The sequence below is a fragment of the Chlorocebus sabaeus genome, chromosome 11 (assembly GCF_047675955.1).
Source record: "Chlorocebus sabaeus isolate Y175 chromosome 11, mChlSab1.0.hap1, whole genome shotgun sequence".
Taxonomy (NCBI): domain Eukaryota; kingdom Metazoa; phylum Chordata; class Mammalia; order Primates; family Cercopithecidae; genus Chlorocebus; species Chlorocebus sabaeus.
Genome location: NC_132914.1, coordinates 76128552 through 76150813, shown reverse-complemented (window position 1 = coordinate 76150813; position 22262 = coordinate 76128552). Strand labels below are relative to the sequence as shown.

Here is a 22262-nt window from a genome sequence, read left to right as displayed (position 1 = left end):
AAAAGCTTCTAGTGCTTCCTCAGCCCACACCACCTGGCCCACGTGGACGCCTTGCTTTCTCTGAAATCACCAGGCATGGCCTGATCTCTAACCCTAGCCTAATTCCTCACCTCCTCCAGATCTGTGCTGAAATGTGACTTTCAATGACAATCTTATTTAAAAATGTATTCTGCCTTCATATTCCCAACTTGGCACTCTCTAATCTCTTTCCTTGTTTTTTATTTTTATTTTTTGATAGCATTCATGAAGATAAAGCTTATTAATAGCACCTGTCCCCTTCCTCCCTCTCTCCCTCCCTCCCTCCCTTCCTTCCTCCCTCCCTTCCTCCTTCCCTCCCTTCCTCCTTCCCTTCCCTCCTTCCTCCTTTCTTCTCACTCTTCCCTTCCTGCCTTCCTTCCTTTCTCCACTTATTTTTCTGCCCTCACTGAAAGGTAAGTTATTTGAGAATAAATAACTTATTGATACTGAAAATTTTTGAACTAATGCTCAGAGATTTTTGAATTAATGAAGTAAAAAATTATCTAGATCCTAGTGGATTGAAATCCAAATCCCCTAACATTTAACAGCTATGACCTTAAAGCAAAGAGTATCATTTCTCTGTGCCTCAATTTTCTTATTTCCAAAACAAGCATGATAATAGTTGAAACTTCAGAGAGGTTTTGAAGAAAGTATTAAATAAGCAATATACAAAAACAGTTAAAATAATACCTGGTATGTAATGAAAACTCTATACATATAAACTATTATTATTAAATTTGCCAAATTTTACAAACATTTTTAAAACTTCATATTTCTTCAGACATATTCCATATTGTTTCTTTTTGTTTTAAAATATTTTACATATAGCTAACATATGCAAGCTCATTCTTAACAAGTTTACATTTTGAAAAGCTTTAATATTCTTAAGCTCAACAATTGCAGCCCCAGACCAAAGATATATTAAATGTAATTATAAAATTGTATTCATAATGTCTGAATGTATATAGAAATGCAAACATTAAAATATTAAAAGATTATGATATAGAGAATCAATTATTAATGAAAATATTAAACAAGATGTTATAAAATATGTTAACACAAAGATACTTTGCAGTATGAAAAAAGTGGAACATTTATAAAAATCTTTAAATGTGATCAAATCTATAAAACCCTTTAATACACCTTATGTGCATTGTTACTGTCATCACAAATTTTACTAGAAAAAAACTAAATTATCAAACTGAATTAGCTTAAAGTAAAAAATCACTTCAAATTAACGTTTCACACAATTATTTAATGCTGCATTAACCAAAAGCAGTAGATATAACTATTCCTAATATATAAAATATATAACTATACATTTAAAAATCACTGTAGATTGTATAAAGTAAAATCTAATCCAACATAAATGAAATAATCTAACTGAAAATGTATAGACCATTGTGTATATATCATAGAATGCTGATTTTAAATGTGATGTTTGCAAATGCAGTATTTCTGTTGGGGGCTTTAAATATTTCTGTTAGAGAATATAAGAGGTTGGTAACAGTGGCTGACTGAAAGAAAACAGTATCTGAAAAAAGACTAATTTTTCCACTTATATATTATTAGATTATTTGAGTATTTTAAATAATTTTATGGAATAATTTTTTATTTAAAAAACAAGCTAAAATATTTCTTTTAAAATGTTTCTCTTATATTATTAAGTATATATTGAACATCTTTACAGAAGGAATAACTTTTTCAGTGACAGAACCCTTCGGCACTTTGGATGCCATAGAGATTTATAATATAATTGAAGAAATGGTTAAAAATAGAGCAAGAAGAAAAGGTAGAGAGAAAGTGAAAGAGAAAAGAGAAAGTCAAGAATGATTATCTGTTTCAGAGATAGGTAACACGGACTCAAATAATCCAAAGCATTAGTTGGTCCCATTAAAGAAGAATTGGAATACATTATTATATATCGTCTCTTCACTCTTAATTGTCTATGACAAAATGAGCACTTAAATTACCATATTTTATTTGAAGCTTAACAGTGAGCTACCTGTTGATTTAATCTAGGGAAGCAAAGACTTGAGAAAAGAAAGAAAGTCATATTTCATCTTGGAAGAAAAGACTTGACTACATCTAGTTTCAGTTCATGAAGAATTATTACCAAAATCACATATTAAATTATTACACTTATTCAAAAGAAATATATAAGTGAGTGAGAAATGAATGAAAAAAATCAAGGATGACACTTCAACGATATCCACCGAAGATTTTTAAGTACTACTTAGTATGTGCCATGTATTGCTAGGTCGGCACTGGGGAAAAAATTGCAAACAATATAGAAATGGTTCCTGCAATCACAGAGCCCTTAATTCAATCTTATTTTTTGCATTGTGGCAATAAACATTAATTGTTCACTGTTAGAACATCATAATTTAATGTATTATTGTTCGAAGAAATTATAGAAATACACATATATAATTCAGAGATTTTTTGACATAGTTATTCTCAACTGGGTAATCAAGTAATAAGAGATTTTTGTAAAAAATCATATGACCTTGTATTTCGGTAACAATCTCCATTTTATCTTTAGCTAGAAGATTTATTTTTCACTGCACTTTTTTAGTTTCTGAAAATGTGTTTTCACACCCAGAGGATGTAAAATCACAGACTGTTCCCATTACAAAGAAAAGAAGCAAACAAGAAAAAAAAATCTGTGATGCCATGATTTGGAGAAAACACGTTATCAAAATAATTGGATAAAAACTCGAGGTTAAAATTTTAGCAATATATATTTAAAGGACTTCTCTACATCCCACTTCAGATTTCCATCAACTACATTTAGTCTCATCAGTACCCTCACATATAAGATGTAAATTTATAAATATATTTCTTCTTTAAAATCAGTTAAGTTTTCAGTATTTTCAAACGTAATGTCTACTTAGGGTTTACCAAAATATTTTCATTTTGTTCCAGTTATTTGTTCAAATCTCTCTACCACACAGAGTTTGCCAATTCTTGGCAGTTCTAGAGGAATTTTGGAAAGCAACTTATTCATCCTACTATAATATGAAAAAACTGAATATTTACTCTCAGATATAAATAATAAAAATTTATTTTTAGAGAGTCAGCCATATTACATTGCTGAATTTACAATTTTAGGGTCTAATGATAGTAGATACATTCATAGAGTGATTAAATTTGTATTCAGATTGGATCCAATCACTGTGGAAAGCTCAGCTTTCTATTTTAACCAAGCCTGCTCATCCTCCCTCAAATATACCAAGCTACAATATTATTTTGTTTCCTCCCCAATATAGAAAACTTCATACTTCTTTAAAGATTAGGGGATAAAGAAAGCATCTATTTAAAGTTCAGTCAATCTCCTGTGCATCTTATCATCTCCCCATTCATTCAGCAAACGTTTTTTGAGCATCTATTATGTGTCAGGTGTTGCATGTAACTGGCATTGTGGTCGCTTCCATAGAGGATACATGGCCCCCTGACCTCTTGTGGTTTATGTTCTTAGTGGCTTCTCATGGCATTTAATAAATAGTCTAATAAATAAATATATAATTTCAAATTGTGCAAGTGCTATAAAAATACAGGGTACTATAGGAAATATAATGGGAAACAAAATTGTCATTGAGAGATTAGAAATATACTCTCTGATTTGATGCCTGAGGGATGTGTCAAGTTTAGCAAGCAAAAAAAAAAAAAAAAAAAAAAAAAAAAAAATCATCTTAACATTTCTCTTGTCAAAGATGAGCCCTAGAATCAGCTTCTCAAAGAGAGCTGATACTCTTCTTCTCTTATTTCCTCTTTTTTTTCCTATCTTTTCCCTTCCTCTGTCCTTTCCTCCTCTCCTCTCCTCTTCTTTTCTTTTGAAAGGCAAATTACCAAGTTAAGGTTACTTGGTTTCCCTAGACTACATGAAGCTTACTCTCCCCAAAGCATAAATGGCTAGTGATATAATCAAGTTTATCTTTACAAACACAGTTAGAAAATGCCTGAGTTTTGTGCATATTTTAGAAGTTTCTCCCCATCAAGGCTAAATATGCTAATTATTTTTGTTCAACAAGGTTTGATAATGTATTTTATGTGCCAGACATTCCTCCAGTAAATGGGAATATAAAGAATAAGACATAATCTTTAAACCTAGTTAGTTCTAAACTAGCAGGGGGTGGCTATATGAACAATAATCCTACAACAACATGATAAATGTAATGCTGGAAATATGCTGAGAGTATTACGTAAGCTTTGAACTATAGAGATGGGTTGGGAAAAATTTCTTTGAGAAATAGACATAAAAAATAAATTAGAAATGAAGGGAGCCATATAAAATGGATGTAGTTAGGGATGGAAGTCGTTCATGGAGAGGGACAGGAGGGAAGTATTTGGGGGTGACAAATCCTGTGACAAGCCAAGCAAAGTCAATTATAATGGGCATATAGGAATGAGAGGCATTTCCTTTTGTTTTCTAATTTTGAGGAAGCTGCATGAGTATGTCAATCAGAAGAATAGTCTGATCAGATTTGTGTTCAGTGACTTACGTGACAGTGAGGAACATAAGTTGGAAGAGAGCAGGACTGTAAGGTAGAAAAACCGTTGGAAAAAGTTTGTTTTTTTCTTACAATAATTAATGTGAGATTAGAAGAAAAAAATGAGCAATAGTTAGGAGGAAAATTCAGTAGGATGAAGTTGATTGGATGATGACAGTCAGAAAATAGCTAAGTTAAAAATTATTTTTATAATAAATATAACCCTTTCACTAGAAAGTTTAAGCTTCCAAGTATGGTATAATAGACAAATTAGTCATTTTGGCCTTCTTATTGTAAATTGTAACAGTCTACAAAAAAATATTTCCTATATACACTTTAAAGGTATAAGCTTGTCATCTCTACGGAAATTGTTAAGACTGGTAAATTAATAGTTTTTCATTGGATGAGATGCATAGAGCTGTTCTAATTCATGGAGAGACAATTTACAGTTCATTTATTCATTGACTCAACAAATATTTATGAAACAACAAATATGTATTGTTTTAGGCATTGGGAGAGCAGGAAGTAAAAAATACAAAAATCTCTGTTACCATAGAATTTACATTCTAATGATCACAGGGAGGCAATAAATAAATAAATTTATTTATTTAAAAACTGTATTCGAAGAAAGATGTTGGGAAATGGGGAGGAGATATAAGTGTACAGCAATACTGGGCAGGAAAGACCACACAAAAATTGAGTAAACACACAAAAGGTTTGAAGAAGTAATCAAAAGAGAATACAGAGGAAGTGCATTCCAGCCAGTAGGAAGGGGAAGAACAAAGGATCTGAAGCAGGAATGTAATATAACGACTAATTACTATCTGTGAGGCTCTGATCCACACAGATGAGGAAAACAGATCATGCCTGTTTTGTTGAAACTCCAAATCTGGTTGGGGAAGAAGTTACTAATCAAATAACTACCCAAATAAATATATAATCATAAATTGACAAATTCTGTAAAGGGAAAATACAGGTCACTATGAGGAGGTACAATGCAAAGTTCTGAGTGATTCTGGGAGTCAAAAATGTCTTCCTGGAATAACTGATACCTATGTTGAGATCTGAAGGCTGCATAGAATTTAACCAGATAAAAGAGAAAAGAAAGCACTCCAACATCATAATCAGCATATGTTAAGATACTGAGGCAGAAAAAAAAAATCGGAATATTAAAAACCTGACAGAAGGCCAATATGGCCAGAGTATCATAACAAAGGAACAATATGATAAATGCAGCTGGTGAATAGGTAGGGCCAGATAACACATGGACTTGAAAGTCAAGTTAAGGATAACAGATTTCAGAAGGCAAGTTGATTTGAATTATGGTGCTGCAATGAAGATAGAGAAGAGTAAACATATTCAAAAGATATTTATGAGTTAAAAATTTTATCAAGATTTATTTATTCTGAATTTGAGGTTAAAAATGAGAGATATATGAAACAAATATAACTCCCAGGTTTCTAGATAACAAAATTAGATGAATGGTGCAATCATTCACTAAGATTGAAGACACTAGGGAAGGACTAGATATGTTGATGAAGATGCGTTCAGTTTCAATGTGGTGAGTTTGAGATGTTTTTCAGCTATCTAAATAGGTCTGCCTTGTAGGTGGTTGGACTATGTGTCAGGAATCCTAGTAAGCTGGGAAAGATTTAGTTCAGCTTCCAAATTTGCCAGGAGTGCTGGTCTTCTAAACCAAACACATATCATTGTTTGAGACTTAGATGTTTAAAAAGAGATGCTTTCATTAAGGAATGAACTGAATACCTAACATAACCTCAAAGTCGCTCAGAGTATATCTTATGCATCACTTCCTATATGAAGCCATTGCTGTTTCAGCTAACTGTCATTCACTCTAGTGTTTGCAGAAAGCTTTGCATTTTCCTGATGCAGCTTATCTCTTCAAGTACTTGCCAATATCCTCTTCTTCCAAGCCTGGACTGGGAATGGGTGTGTTATACTTCCTATATCCTTCTAATTAGGAGCCACATGACTGGGTCTGGCTAATGGACTGTGAACAGAAATTTTATGTATCTTTTACAGGGTCAAAGTAGATAATTGCTGGTGAGAAACTCTCTGATGCTCTTCGCCCTACTGCAATGAATCCTTAAACTTTACATTGAGATGACAGCCTTATAAGACACTGGGGCACTGGAGCTCTCAGAGTCTAGATTTTTGAATGAGTATGTAAATCAGAGAACATTCTCCCCTATGTACTCTCCAAAAACTCTGATCCACAATGGCTATGTGGTATGTGCAAGGAATAAAGCTTTTGTGCTGAAGTTCTTGAGGCTTTTGTATTGTTTGCTACCACAGAGTATCCTACACTATGCTATTTCACAGCTCACATGTGAGCGAATCATTACTTGCTTATAGTTTCACTCTTAACTAGACGGTACTCAATTCTTCCATGGGTGGCTAATTGTGTCTTGGAGTTTGTTTGTATTCTTTAACTATTTTTGAGTAGATAAATGAATGACGGAAAGATACAATCTTCAACCTTATTCACCACTATGAGAGTACTCAAATGTTAGAAGGGAAGCCAAAGGCTTTATGTGCTGGGCTACTCATATGTCTAATTTTCTTGCAGCAAAATGCCATACTCAATTACAGACCTTCACATGTTAGCACTGAAAGGTATCAGGGAAATCATTTAGTAAAATTTCCACATTATGAACTTGGTGACGGATTGACAGATTTTATGTTATTTGTTTGTTTCTTAATTGGAATACAAAACTCTAAATACCTATGCTAAATCTTCATTGCCTATTTTTTCCATAGACTAGTTCTCCACTCACTATTTTAAAGGAAAAGAAGTAATCCCTTATTCCTTTCGTGTATCCTCTTCTGATCTACGAGAAAGTTTATACACAACTAAAAAAAAAAAAAAAAAAAAAAAAAAAAAAAAAGGTGCAATATATCAACCCCATGACAACCAAAAAGAAGCTTAAGAGCTATTAGCTGAACTTCTTAGAAGGTAGCCAACTGACATGAATCTGCTTAAGAGTGGCCAATAACAGCATTGGTGCTAGATTCATTGTGGACTTAAAAATAATGTATTATAAATTCACACAAAATTACCTGTATGTGAATATAGCAAGAAGATTATAATTTTGAGGCCAGGTGTGGTGGCTCATGCCTATAATCCTAGCACCTTGAGAGGCTAAATCAGGGAGATCTCTTCAACCCAGGAGTTCAGGACCAGCCTGGGCTGTAACATAGTGAGACCCTGTCTCTACAAAAAATATAAAAATTAGCCAGGCGTGATGTTATGCACGTGTAGTCCCAGTTACTCAGGAGGCTGAGTTGAGAGGATCATGTGCTTACACTCCAACCTAAATGACAGAGCCAGAATCTGTCTCAAAAAAGCAAAAATAAAAAACAAACAAAAAAACAGCAACAGCAACAACAAAAAAAACTACAGGCTGTTATACATTGTTAAATTGTAATATAAACTTAGTTGATCATCACCAGTGCTTTTTAAATGAAATAGAAAAGGATAATTGAAAAGTATCAGAAAGCATAACAAGTAATATTTCATACAACTTTTGCTAATAGTGTGTGTATGTATATACTAAATTTGGATGCCAGTTAAAAATGTTAGAAAATACAGAGTTAGTGGATTTACTCATTGATATGGGTTAGCTGTGTCCCCACCCAGATCTCATCTTGAATTGTAGCTCCCATAATTTCCGCATGTTGTGGGAGGGAACCAGTGGGAGTTAACTGAATCATGGGGGAAGGTTTTTCCCATGCTGCTCTCATGATAGTAAATCTCACGAGATCTGATGGTTTTATAAAGGGGAGATCCCCATACATGCTCTCTCTTTGCCTCCTGCCACATAAGACATCCCTTTGCTCTTCCTTCATCTTCTGCTATGATTGTGAGGCCTCCCCACCCATGTGGAACTGTGAATCCATTAAACCTCTTTCCGTTATAAGTTGCCCAGTCTTGGGTATGTCTTTATTAGCAGCCTGAGAACAGACTAATACACTCATTTGATAAATATTCTATAAAATATTCACTCCCTAATATCTTTCAGGTACTGAAGAGTCAGAGATGATAAAAATGTCATTGCAAAATTCAGAAAAACTTGCATTTAGTAGAGGAGCCAGGTGCATTTAAAAAATCAAAATATACTATATATGCGTGTGTGTGTGTATATATATATACACACATATATATACACACACATATATATATAGTATAACATAAAATATTTAGGATACAAAGGAGCCTAAAGGAGCACAGTAGTTTGGCAAAAAAAAAAAAACAAAAAAACCCTCCATTTTCAAAACATGTTATTATCAGAATATAATGTCTATAGAGAGCATTAGGAGAAAAAAAAAGAGGGACATTTAAGATTGATGCTTTAATTATTACTTCATTACTGTGTAGCAGATTGAGTAGTATTGCAGTCTCACAAAAGTTCATATGCCTTTGTAAGCAACTGGTTTACTATCATATAGCGACTTAAGTAGACTTAGGTTATTGAGTTCTTGAAACCAGGATATGAGACTAGATAGAGGAAAAATAATTTCCGGTTAATGCTACAAGACCTGTGTTGTCTAAGTGATAATCGACACAAAATGATTTGTTTCATTATGTTTTCAGTGTTTATTTACTTTTGTTTCAAAATCTAAATTAGAGTTTTGTAGGATATAATCAAAAATACACTCAAAAGGAAATTGCATTGAAAAATGTCATGAATGTGATAAAAAGTTAAGGTGTTGACTTAAATTTACAGGAACAATAAAACTGGAGTTAGGCCATGTATTTAATTTCTTTAGAAGTGAGGGGAAAGGGAAAGACTTATTAAGATTTAAGAAACAAAAGACATGCAGAAAGTGTCTAAGGAATATACAAAATAAAAGAAAAGCAGTTGCTCTTCTGAAGATAAAACTGGAAGATAAAAACATATATCTATAAGACACCTGAAAATACATTTGAAAAGTCAGAGTAAAAACAGTGTATATTCTGTGATTGTTGTCATAAAAAATGTAAGCATATGAACACAGACTGGAAACATATTACATGGAAATGAGACAGCATATATTTAAAGCATGGTGAGATCATACATGATTATACGGTTTTGAAAATTTCTTAATAATGTTTGCAGATTATTTTTAATTGAAATATTAAGGCAGGGCAAACACATAAAACCAGCGTCTTTATACCTAAGTAGACCAAACTATTTCCCATTGTAGAGCTTCTGTACTGGTTGCTTCATTTGACCTCAGTGCTTTTCCCTGATAGTCATAGGGCTGGCTCCTTTTCCTTTTCAGGCTCAACTTTTGGTTAATCACATTCCCCAGTATTGCTCTGTTTTATTTATTAGTTTATTTTATGATTTTTGTAGTATTTATTATATAAGAACCATAGCTATGTTTTGTTGTTGTTTTTAATGGTCTCTCCTCTTCCTTAGAATGTAAGTTCCTACATGCAGGAAACCTGTGTACTATTGTTATTTCTGTATCCCCAGCATCCAAATGTTGCCTGGCATATAATAGGCACATCATCATGCTTACTGAAGAAATATATTATTCCCAAATATTTCCTCTTCAATTCAGGGTATAGCAAATGTAAAAATGTATAATATATTTGTACAAATTGATAATGTTTAATCTGTAGCATATATAGGTTAAAACTTTATAAACTCCTTGAAATAAGCCCTCCTTCCTCACAAAACTAATAAAGGTTTGAAATTCTCATTTATACACAAGTGGCTCTGCAATTTGCTGTTCTTAATTCTACTAAGCTAAATTTCTTCAAGTCCTATAAAGGACTTTCTTCTTATCTTTGCAATTAAGTGAATAAAGACTATCTAGCCTTCTACATTAAAAAGTGAGGAAGCCAAAGAGAGTAAGGCAAGGACATAACTAGAATTAAATAACACTCAATTCAATCAATAGCCTCTTATAGGTAGACTTTTCACACTGGTATGATCATACCAGTTGTTAAATTATTGAGTACTAGTGGTACAGTGGTGGGAAGGAGAATAGGCTTGGTTCTGACCACATGGTGTGAGTCCCCATTTCCACCTCTGACTGAAGTCAGAATATTTCTGAACTTTACGGTCACATGAGCACCAAAATCCCTTTTCTTGCTTAAGCATTTTGAGGCAGGTGGCATTTTTACAAGTGGAAGAATTTCTGAGAATAAAAAAAGAGAAAGAGCAAAGGTGGTCAAATCTACCATATGGTAGTAACAGGGTACTAGACAATTTGCAAACATTATTGCATTTTCATTCCTTATTGAAGTTCACCATTCCAGAGTTGGCTATCTGAATCCAGCTCTCTAAGTTTCACACTTTTATCCTATTGCCGTCATGGTCATATCGACCTAACCTATAAAGTGGATCACTTTGCCTATCACTATTTAATCTTTTTTGAGTACCTCTACCTCTACCTCTTTGCCACTATCTATTCTATTCTTCTGCCATTTATGAGTTTATTGATTGTGTGACTACCTATGAGTGAGTATTGGCTCTGTAAATAAGTAGCTTGGGTTTAATGTGACCTGGGAAGTTACCCAATTATTCTTTAAGTTACTCAATTATTCTTTTTCCACAACTTTCTCACTTAAAATTATGAACAAATTAGCACAAATCCCAAGGAGTTATTGAGAATATTAAATGGGATGAAGCATGGAAAGTACATAGAAAAGTGCCTGACATATTGTAAGAAACAATATGATTACCTGTATTCATTCAAATATCTCCATTAATACCTATCCTATGTTTCATATAATTTTGTATTCTTTCTATAGGCCATTCCCAACTATAAGTCCTGTTTTCTTCAATCAGATTAGCTATAAATACATTTATATTAATGCACATTGCAATGGTATGGCTATTCGCTATTGCTCCCAAATGTGTTTCTTAACGAAAGAATTGCCAACTGATAGACTTTACATTTGAATTGAATAATAATTGTGGTTTGGACATGTTCACTTAAAGCAGAATGTTTAATCATTCTACCTTGGAATAGAAGATAAAAAGTATCAATAGATTCTTACAACTTCCATTAATGTTATGAGAAGGAACAGCAAGAAGATGTGTATGAATATCAATGAGGAGAATAATAAGAGGTAAGTTTGGAGAGCTAGTGATAAAGCTGCAATACTTATGATTCTAATCACTTCTCACTGCACCCTACTTGGTGGCTGGGAACTATGGAGTTTACAAATAAGAAAACAAATAAGATGACTTATCTAACATCACAGTGAAATAGCAATGACTAAAGGCCAACTTAGCCTAGTGACTCAAGCTTAGTGACTTTTCTTGTAGGTTACAAAAAATGTCCCTTGAATAATTTTACAACACAAACTCAACTTGTTTTGCAATTAAAGTCACAGAAGAAATGATAGCATATCAAATCTTTCTTATTTTTTCAGTGGGATACATAAAGACTACATATCCTATACTCAACAATGATGTTAGATAAGCAAAGGCAAACGAGTTTTTACATATTAAAAGAATTACAAAACATGCTTTTTCCCCCTTTATTAAGTGCTGAGGCAGTAAGTTCCAATAGAAAAAAAATATAAGAGGCTTTCTAAATGTGTAATTGCAAGCAAGTAACAACACTTGAGTCTCCTTCATTGCATCTGTAAGAGAGGGAACCTCTTCGTTATCAACATCAAATAAGGCAATAAAATAAAGAAATATACAGTGCTGCACACCTGTCATGAAAACAATAACTTATTACCATTGCAATGGCCAAATAGAAAATAAAGAAAAACAATGCAAATAGTACATGCCAGTTTTTTTGACTCTCAAACATTATTCTGTCTCTCTGCAAACAGTTACGGTTTAGAAATTATCAGCAAGCTAGCCTTTACATGCAAAATTTTAAAAACATTCAAATCATGACACATTCCATTTAAGTGTGCCAATTACATAAACAAATTAAAAGGCTGCTTCTTTATTTATCTATCTATATATTTTGTGAAGCTAACCTAAAATGTATACAAACTAAGAATTACATTTCTTGGTTGTTGAAACAAAATAAATCCAGCCGGTGAAGATTACTATCGGTCAAAAGTACTAAACCTTCATTTAGTGATTCTATAGGAAAATATTTCATTAAGATATGAAAAAAGAAAGGAAATACGAAAGAATGAAGAAAAGAAGGAAGAAGGGCAGAGTAGGAAGGGGATACACGAGAAAGGAATAAAATGCACAGAACGGAAGGGAACACAAAGGAATTCCTATATCATTCTTATAACAAGAGAACTTAACAAATCTTTTCTATTCAGGCTGTGAGTTGTAATATGCTTCAATGCATACAGGTCTAAAAGTCAAGAAATCAAGAGAAATAAAACTGTTGTTATGTGTTCAATATATAAATGATGAAACAGAGTCTCAAAGGCATAACAGAACTTGTCTCATCCACTTTTGCCTGAAGGAGTCAGCTCTCTCCTGTCATTAATATTCATTCTGTGTCGTCTAAGAGTGGTTCAGAAAGTATCTAAGATTCTCCAGAAAAAAAAGTCATCGGAAACTTGTATATCAAGTACTTTTTTACAAAACAATTTAAAAGCAGGGCAGTTTTGTCAATTTAAGCGTATGTTGGCTATGTACTGAAATGTCACTTTTTGAATTCTCAGGCTCAGATGTAGCTCAAGATGAATGCTTGGCTTTTTAAATTTAACATTATAATTTAATAAAACTACTAAAAATAGGTATATTATTTGTAATGTCATATTGTTAACTAAGCTTTTCACAGAAGAATTTCCTGTACACAGACAGATAAAACCCTAGTACTTTCAGGCACAGAATGATCTGGTTTATACATATTTAAATATAAAAACGTGTGGCCTCGGATTCTGAACATTGGTTATAATAGAAGGGTGATGTTATGCTATTTATAGAAGAGGTCTCAGTGCTCTAGAAATATGCTCTAATGCCCAAAGGCTCACTTTATTCAGTCTTCAAATCTGATGAAAATGCTAGGGATTAGGCAGAAAGCCAGCCTTGTAAACTAGGATCTGGCAGACACTCCAAGTCAGAAACAGATTTCAATACTCTGCTTCCTTGTCTTTCTCCTGAGAAACTGTGTCAACTTTTCTTTCTAATAATCTTGATAACTCAAAACCTGATTGCTAGAGCTCAACTATCCCTTAATAAGCTGTTATAGCACTTGTCCTTGCTTCAAAGGCCATTAAATCATTTGTCTAAAAACCTTTCTAGATAAGTTTTTTTTTCCCCCTCAAAAGTAAGCAGGTAGGCAGTTTCCATATTTCATAGGAGGGAAGCAAGGAACATACCCACTGTTTGTATGGCATGGGATACTGGAGACCAGCACATCATGAGGGAAAAAAGACACTCAATTAGCTCTTTCTCCTTCTCAAAGAGAGAGCAGATAATTCTAAATTGATATTTTAGTGAGTGTTGCCTGTTGCTGTGATGTTATCTTGTTGTTTACACTTGCAGAAACTCTCACATACAATTGTATCTGAAAAATACATTATTAATAATCCATCCTAAAAGCAAGCTTGTGTGTGATGTTTCACAATATCTAGAGATTTTGTAGAAAAACAAATTGTCAGTTATCTGGGATAATGACCATGAAGCATGTGCTTATTTAAAGGCCTCCATCAACAAGACACAGATGGATTTTGAAAGTATGACTTGAAACTCTTTTTAAACAATCCTCTCAGCTTTATCCTCAAGTGTTAAGCTAAAAAAAAATACCATACTGACTCATGGTTTAACAGCCTCATCTTTTGCTTGGATCACTTGTGAGTAAACAAAAGAAATTCCAAGAAAGAAAAGCTATTTCATAAATTTTCCTAAAATTATATAAGATTCAGTATCGTATTTTAAAAGTGTTCACGTAAGTACAGCTCTGCATGTTTTGACCGAGTATTCATGTCCTTTCGCCTTCATGTTGATGAAAAAATACGTCAAGGAATCTCAAAGCAGCAATCAGTCAATCCAAGTACCTGTTTTCTACCCACAGTAGGCATGGAGTGACATGCAAGGAGGCTGGCCCAGAGGAAATGAGCCTCAAGTAAAACAAGAGGCTGTTCCCTGGAGGCCACATCACGAGAACTTTCACCAGAGTTTTCAGGTGGTTTGTCTGCTTTCCTTTCTATTCCCAAGGGACTGAAATGATGGCTGCTGTCAGGAAGCATGATAGAAGACGACAGGAGACTGTACTTCTCATGTAAGCAATTGCAAAATAAGAATGTTTACATTTCAAACTCTTCAAGTAAGTTTGCATTTGAGTACATATGTGCACTTTATCTTTGATTTAGTAAATTATTTCAAAAGAAAAAGAAAACATTTATCTATCACAGGAAATAAGACATAATTACTTTTACTTATATAATACCCTTTGGCCAAAAAAAAAAAAATATATATATATATATATATATATCTTGGAACTAAGTACTTTAAAATTATTAACAAAGCTACATTTCACAAGTACAGAAACAGGTTCTTTGAGGTAAGGTATTACCAAGTTTCAGTACCATACCTGGATTTAATTAAGTGGATATTTCAATCAGAAATTAATTTCTAACTGAGGCACTTAGCTAAATATCTTGTATACAGTATTTATGATTGGCAGAGCAAGGTTGCAAGCTAGTATCTGTGATGAAATGTTGTTCAACAGGGCTGTTATGAACTCTTGGAAATTATATCTTAACCAAGTAGTTTCACCAAATTCTTACACTAGTTTATAGGCCATTCCCATTCTACGTGGAAATTCCCCAGCTCTCATTTTGTACAAACAGCAAAGAAATAGAAGGCATGTTTTTTTATCTTCATCTGCTTTATGATTTTCCAGAGCTCTTCTTTAACAAAATGCCTTTTTATATGCGTAAGTAATATGCTAAACATACTATATGTGAGACATTTATAGGAGTGACCAGTATGCTTTCTTTGTATCTCCACAATAGTAGTAACCAAAAAAGATAAACTTTGACCTTTCATTTATTTTATTAGTAAAGTATGGAAATCAGCAATGAGAACTTGGGGTTTAAATAAACATAAAAATTAGAGCAATTATAGAAATAATTCTTTAAAATATCTGTTTTGCATTTGTCAAAGACATGCTAGAAAATGCATTTCTAACACTACTATAAATGTGTTATTTTACTTTAATGTAGGTTTTAATTTCTTTTGAAACTCTCTTAAATACTGTTTTTTTAAAATAATGTAATGTAGATGCCATTTTAAAAGGAGGATTCTTTGCAACAGAATCTCTAATATTATATTTTAAATTGCAGAAATAGCATCTCTAGTGTTCACCATTTCTACAACATAGCAATGTATTTATTGTTCACTTTAAAGAAAAGTTTTCCTTTTTTAATAAAACAAAAGTAAATTTTATTGATATAGACAGGAATTGATGGCATACTCTCTTACTTGTAATAGGTAGCATACATTTGCACTATAATTTTAAATAAGTTTATTTTGTATTGCTAGTACATATGAATAGAGTGATGTTCATATACCCGGCTACCACAGTTTATCTTATAGTCCATATAAAACTAGCTCCTCAAGAACACTCTTAAAATGACCAGCTGAAAGAAAAATGCTGGTTTTCTTTTTTTTCTTTTTTTTTTTTAAATGTTACATTTCCGTTTAAGAAAATGGACACACTTAGTGGAGAAATGTAATCAAGTTTGCAAAAAGACTATGAAATAATGTTGATCATTTCTTGAGGAATTGAATGAAAACATATCAACCCACATTCTCTCACCCAATGCAATGATAATCATGCCATTCAATTACATAAAAAATTAAGAATGTTTACCTTAATGCAAATAATGAAAGAAATATCTGTCAAAAGCCTTAGAAAGACAGAAGTTTTATCAGCCATCATATCTAAATCATATGATTTCAACTTATTTGTTACCTGTATAAAGAAGTGCATCATCTTGTACTGAGAGTTTTTTCAATCATGATACATATAAAAATAATTTCTGCCCAAAGTCATAGAACCCCATTTTTAAAGAAAAAAAATCTAGGCTCCCATTAATATTATCTCTGAGTATTCCCAGACTTAAAAGCATTCCCAAGACTCCGTCATCTTTCTTTAAATGGTACTTTGTACATGAATACCCCCTAGTTTCAGCAAATTATATTCTACTGTCCATGAGTTTCTAATCCTTCTTGAAAAAGTTACATAATTGTGGAATATATATATACACACAAACATATGCATATATATATGTGTGTATATATATACACACAAACATGCATATATATATGTGTGTATATATATACACACACACACATATCCTTAAATTCTAACTGAAATTATTATTTAGATTGCCATATATTTTGTCTCTGTTTAAATGGCTTTCGTCAATTTCAATGAAAAAAATTCAGCTAAAAATCAGCCACGTCATGAATTGAACTTTTGGTACAAATAATATTTATGACAAATAAATTATTTAAAACTTTTAAAATATCACAACTACATCAGATATTTAATTTTTTTAAATATTATATTTTCAGCAGAATGCATGCAAGACCCATACCTACATTATACAATGACAGAAAGTCTAACTTTGATATGGATTTTTGGTAAGAGTAGACAGAGATTTGCTCCATTATATAACCAAACTGTTTTACTTTCTTGTTGCCCCCAAATTACTTAATTATTACCATTAGGAAAATAAGTATTATGTTTCAATTTGGAATTAGTGATAGCTCATCTTGGCTGTTGCATAAACTGGAGATCATAAGAACTATATTTCAGGCTCGCATAATTGTCTACATTAAGGGTGTGTTCTTTAAGATTAGATGGTTCTGTTTTGGGAATTTACTCAAAATCAATTTAATATACTGACATCAAAAGTGATGAACTGATATTATGTTAATGGTGTTATTAGGCTAATGGAAAGTTCAAATTAACTTTCAGATTTCTAACATATTCTACATTTTATTTTATTAATCTTCCAGCTCATCTTGCATATAATTAATACAAGCATATAATTAATACTATTTTTTAGTTTTATTTTCAGTCTAATATGCAAATCGTATAAATATAATGTTATTCATTTTCATATTTCTTGATTAGAACTATCTGATAATTTGACCAGATGAAATAACTAATATTCTCTATTATAAAATGAAGTTCAAAGCTACTCAGCAACAACTCTCAATCATGTGGTATTTTCTGTGAAATTAGTATTTTAGGATTTTCCCTGTGTATTAGCAGTCTTCAATTATGACAAAAATACCTTAAGGCATAATTATCATGTTTACTCTGAAACATGAATGAGATTTACTAAAATATCCTGTCAAAGGGAGAAAAAAATAAAGACTGTATGAAATTGTGACATTAGACTATTTTGTGGGCTAACAGAATAAGAATTTCCTATAATGTATCATTTAAGGTCTCTCCACAATCCACTCACAATATATTGGAATTAGTTCTGCTTTCCAATATATAGATATTGAATTTTTTAGAAGTATGTGAAAAACTACTGATATCCATCTTTTTAGATGTTATTTCTATAATTAACATTTGTAAAGAGTCATGAAAATAAATGTCACAAACCAAGCCTAAATTTTCACATATTCCTAAGACAGTGGAGAAATGAGACAACAAAATCTTATTTTTTCTCACATGAAGTCAGCTGGCTTCCTTTTTGTACATCTTTTCGTGTCTAAACTTGTTAATTCAGTTGTACATACACATGAGGTAATTAAGTGATTGTCCCTTTGTCCTTGTAACCAAAAGGTGGCACCTCTAAAAACCAGAGTTAGCTTTCAACACAGACAGTATTTTTTTTAAGTCATTTAAATGTCAAAGCCCTAGAAAGAGAATCCTTTTTCCTGACTTGGTAATTCTGCTTAGGTCGGAGGGATCATTCCCTCAAATGCAAAATGGTTTGGAAATAGTACACATTACACTGATGGCAAATGAATCCAGCTCTTCTCTAAGTTGGTGTGTAAACTTATACATTAAAGATACATAGTGAAAAAATACTCTCTGAGATACAAATTAGTGTAGAAGGTCAGGCAGAGTTAGGATAGAAGATTCCCTTTTCTTATATCAAGTGGACTTCTAGAAAAAAAAAGTAAGACTCTGCATTTCCCCTTATACATAAAAATAAGTGTTTTGTATACTAACATCTGCTGATTTTTCTGTGTTCAGGTAAGACCCACTTGGAATGCTTTCCTATTACATCAAACGAGGCACTTCTGTATACCTCCTTCCATCTGACAGTACTATCGCTTCGCTGTCCCTGATGAATACTAAGAAAATAAAGCTTATATCCCCAGTGATGGAATTAGAGACTGCTGAAGCTGCTGTAAAGGCTCTGTCCAACAAGTACCATTTACTTGACCTATTATGCAGGCAGCCAGGGGCATGTTGCTGTTTTGATATATTTTTCTTTCTTTTAACAAGACGTTACAAAAATGTTTTCCCCTTCAGGATTTTTAAAATTTAGGCTATCTTTCTAGCATTACTTTCTAAACTTTGTTCCAGTACAGGAGGATTCTTGCCCAGCTGAGCCTCCATGTGCCTTCTAAAGGGAGTGCTGAAATTGTACAAACATCATGTTTACATCCATTAAATATTCTCCTATTAAAAGAAAATAAAGCCAGGCATAAGTTTGGTATCCAGACAATAAAATTCAAATAGATAGTAGAAAGGTAGAATAAAGTGAAAATCCATCCACAAATGTAGCTTCCACACAAAAGTTAAACAGTTGCTTTATTTCACCAAAGGGTTAATACTGGAGAAAGTGAATATCAACATGTACACAAAGCTAACTAGAAGATTAGCTTTCTCAAAGTAGAAATCCAAGCCTCCCTATAAAACTGTTGTCCCTTGCAAATGTTTTGAAACTTTACATTTTTTGATCCCCCAACAACAGACCATACCAAGAAACCTCAGGAAAGTAATAATCGATTTTTAATTGTGTTTTTTTTCTTACTCAAGAAACCTTTCAAAGTTCAGATATTAACACTGATGTGCAATACCAAATTGTCAGTCCCACAGGACAGATGGAAACAGGAAAAGTCAGATGGTTGGCACTCAAAAGCAACAGCAATTAAGCAGTTGAAAGTGGGTTGGATTGTCGGTTTATTTTTGTTCCATTTGAACGAATCAAGTGAGAGACATAGTCTCTTGCAAGGAGGAAATCAAGTCAAACTTGACGCTTCCCCTCTCTGACAGCCCAAGCTGGACGGCTTGTCTACTCCCCTTATTCAGTTTAATTGCTTTCTGTGCTCTGATTTTCGCAGAGATTGTGTTCTATCTTGTTTACGCCCCAACCCACCCACCCCCATATCCCTCTCCCCAACAGAAAGAAATCTTTCTCCTTTCTTCACTCCCCCTCTTTCCTCTAAGAAAGACAATCCTCTCCAGGAGGAGAAAGAAACCCTGTGCGTGCTTAGGGTGGGAGGAGGGCGAGAGGGGAGGTGTGGGAGAGAAAGAGAGAAAAGATTGAGATTGGGGGCGGGGGACGGAGGAGAGAGAAGAGAAGGAAAGAGGAAGCAAGAAGATGGGGGATGCCCAATATCAACTCCAAGCTCTAAATCACGGGCGCTGTGCAAAGTGCTTTTCAGGAGATGCACATGTGGTCTCATATTTCTCACAATAGGCCACCCGGGGATCCCTCCCTAGGTCTCAGACTCCCACCACTAAAATCCAAGTGTATCGAGAAGAAAATCTTTGGGATGGATTCGAGCAGATAGGCACCGCCGAGGTGGCCGCGCCGCCAGTCCCGCTTCCTTACCTGGAGGGCGGACCGGGAGGTGGTGCCGGGTCTCGGTCCCCAGTGCTCTCCCCGCGTGGACCGGCGCGAGGCACACGCGTGCTCTCGCTGCCTCCGCTCTTGGAGGGGCAGCCTGCAACACAAAAGGGGTGTGTGGGTGTGGGTGTGTGGGAGGTTTTCCAGGGCCACCAGCTGGTCCCAGCTGGTCGCCCCCACCCTACACACACCCCTTCGGGGCGCCGAGCCCCCCTCTCGGCTGAGCACCACCCTGGGGGCTTGCCCGGGGTGCAGCCTCAAGTTGCCGCTGCTAACTGCTGCTGCCGCTGCCGCTGCTGCAGGAGGAGGTGGAAAGACACTGGGGGCAGTACTCGGTCTAAAGCATCCCCACACTGCAGCTTCTCCAGGAATCCCTCCAGTGAGGAGGCGGCCGCCCATCATCTCCCAGCCCTAGCATCCTCATTGGCTCCACCTCGGCTACGCTGCGCCAAGAAGCCAATCCCAGCGCACTAATAATAGGTGGATCCGCTCAGCCAACATCTCCCATCCCAGTTCTGTTAGTGTCCCTCCATCCCCACAGCGGACAGGGACCTGGGAAGCGGGGTGGAGGCGGGTTGGGGGAGGGAGTGAAGTAAGAGGGGAACAGATGCCAAGGAGACACAATCAAGGGCATCTGATAAAACCTCTGGGTAGACTCAAGAATGCCCCAAAACCTGTTCAGCAAGCCATATGCACAGGAGAAAGAGAGCGAGCATAATACAAAGCTTTTTTTTTTTTTTTTTTACTTTCAATCAAAACCTGCCCTGATACTGAGCATGCCCAGACTGCAACAGCGACCTAGGAGTTTCGATGTGTGTGGGTTTGCCAGCTGTGGGTTTTTGAAAAGCTGGGACCCGGGATAGAAGAGGCAGAAGTTTGTCTTTGGCCATTTAACCCGGCGGAGTTATGAAAGCTGGGCAGGGTGGGGACATGAAAGGGTTCTGCACAAGTGTCTTCAAACTGAGCCGCGGGGAGGTGGCCCGCCGGGCTGCTGGAGGTTCATCATGCTCTTCTTCTGGGGTTCCGGGTTGGAAGCGGGGGCGGGATAAGCTGAGCTTTGCTGGAAGCCTGGAGACTTCCCGCGAAGGGTGTGGTGTTGCCGAGATGCAGGAGAAGCAGCTCCGTCCCATAGGTGGGGCCGGGAACGCGACTCCACCCATCAGCGGCGGCTGCCAGGCCGTGGAGAGTGCACTGGGAGTTTCCATTGCAGCGACCAATAAGTTTGTAGACTTGGGTCAAGTGCGGCATTGTTGGGGATGCTTTTTATTTTTATTTTTTGCCACCTCCTTCCCCCATCTCTCTCGACCCCTTACCAGAGCAGTGACGACTAAAGCACAGATCTCTCCCTGCTTCCTCTCTTCCCAGCTGAACCGTTCTGCTCGGAAGAAAGAAGCTTTTCCCTTGTGAGGGCGGTGGTGACCTGATTGTCTCTAAGCTCTCAGGCAATTTATAGCTTGGTAATACCGAGATACCAAACAGGAAGGCTCAGCGGGTGGGGGAAGGGACCGCGCGCCAGGCGAGGGGCGGGAGCGGAGCCCAGCTGGGAGAGGGGCCAGTCCATTATCTGCTCCACAGGTGAAAGGCTTTCAAAACGCAGAGAACTATTTCTCTTTCTCACTCCCTCAACCTCGTTTAAAGGCCTTTGAACCTCTTATTTGTTTTACTTAGAAATCCTAGCATTTTGTGTAAACTTGATCAATAGCTACAAATGAGAACTCACCTAATTGGGTTCTTTATTTTACTGAGAAGATTATCTTGGCATCTCAGGTAGGGAAATAAATAGCTATCTCAATTCCCCAAACCCATCCACTTTGAACTGGAGTTTTATTAACAATGGTGTGCAAAGGTAAATGTTGCAAGAATTCAATTAACAGTAACACATTTCTTCAAGTTTTTAATTAAATCTCTTCTACTTATGTAATGTTTAAGATTAAGATCCTTATTCTAAGTATATGGGAAAAGAAGGCAACGTGATATAAACATATCCTTCTAAGTGACAAATACTTTTGTTTGCACTATGC

At 35.0% G+C, this 22262-nt stretch overlaps 1 protein-coding gene across 5 annotated transcripts in view; it reads right to left on the bottom strand.

Annotated features, from left to right (window-relative positions):
- The window catches only part of SYT1 (synaptotagmin 1), a 592766-nt gene extending 572096 nt beyond the window's left edge, over positions 1–20670 (bottom strand). The window contains exon 1 of one of the 5 annotated variants that reach the window (XM_037987655.2): positions 20227–20670. The gene's annotated coding sequence lies outside the window, so the exon portion shown is untranslated. The remainder of the gene's footprint in view (positions 1–20226) is intronic. The other 4 variants (XM_008004112.3, XM_037987647.2, XM_037987645.2 and 1 more) reach the window with 4 other exon arrangements.
- Positions 20671–22262: the final 1592 nt, after the last annotated feature.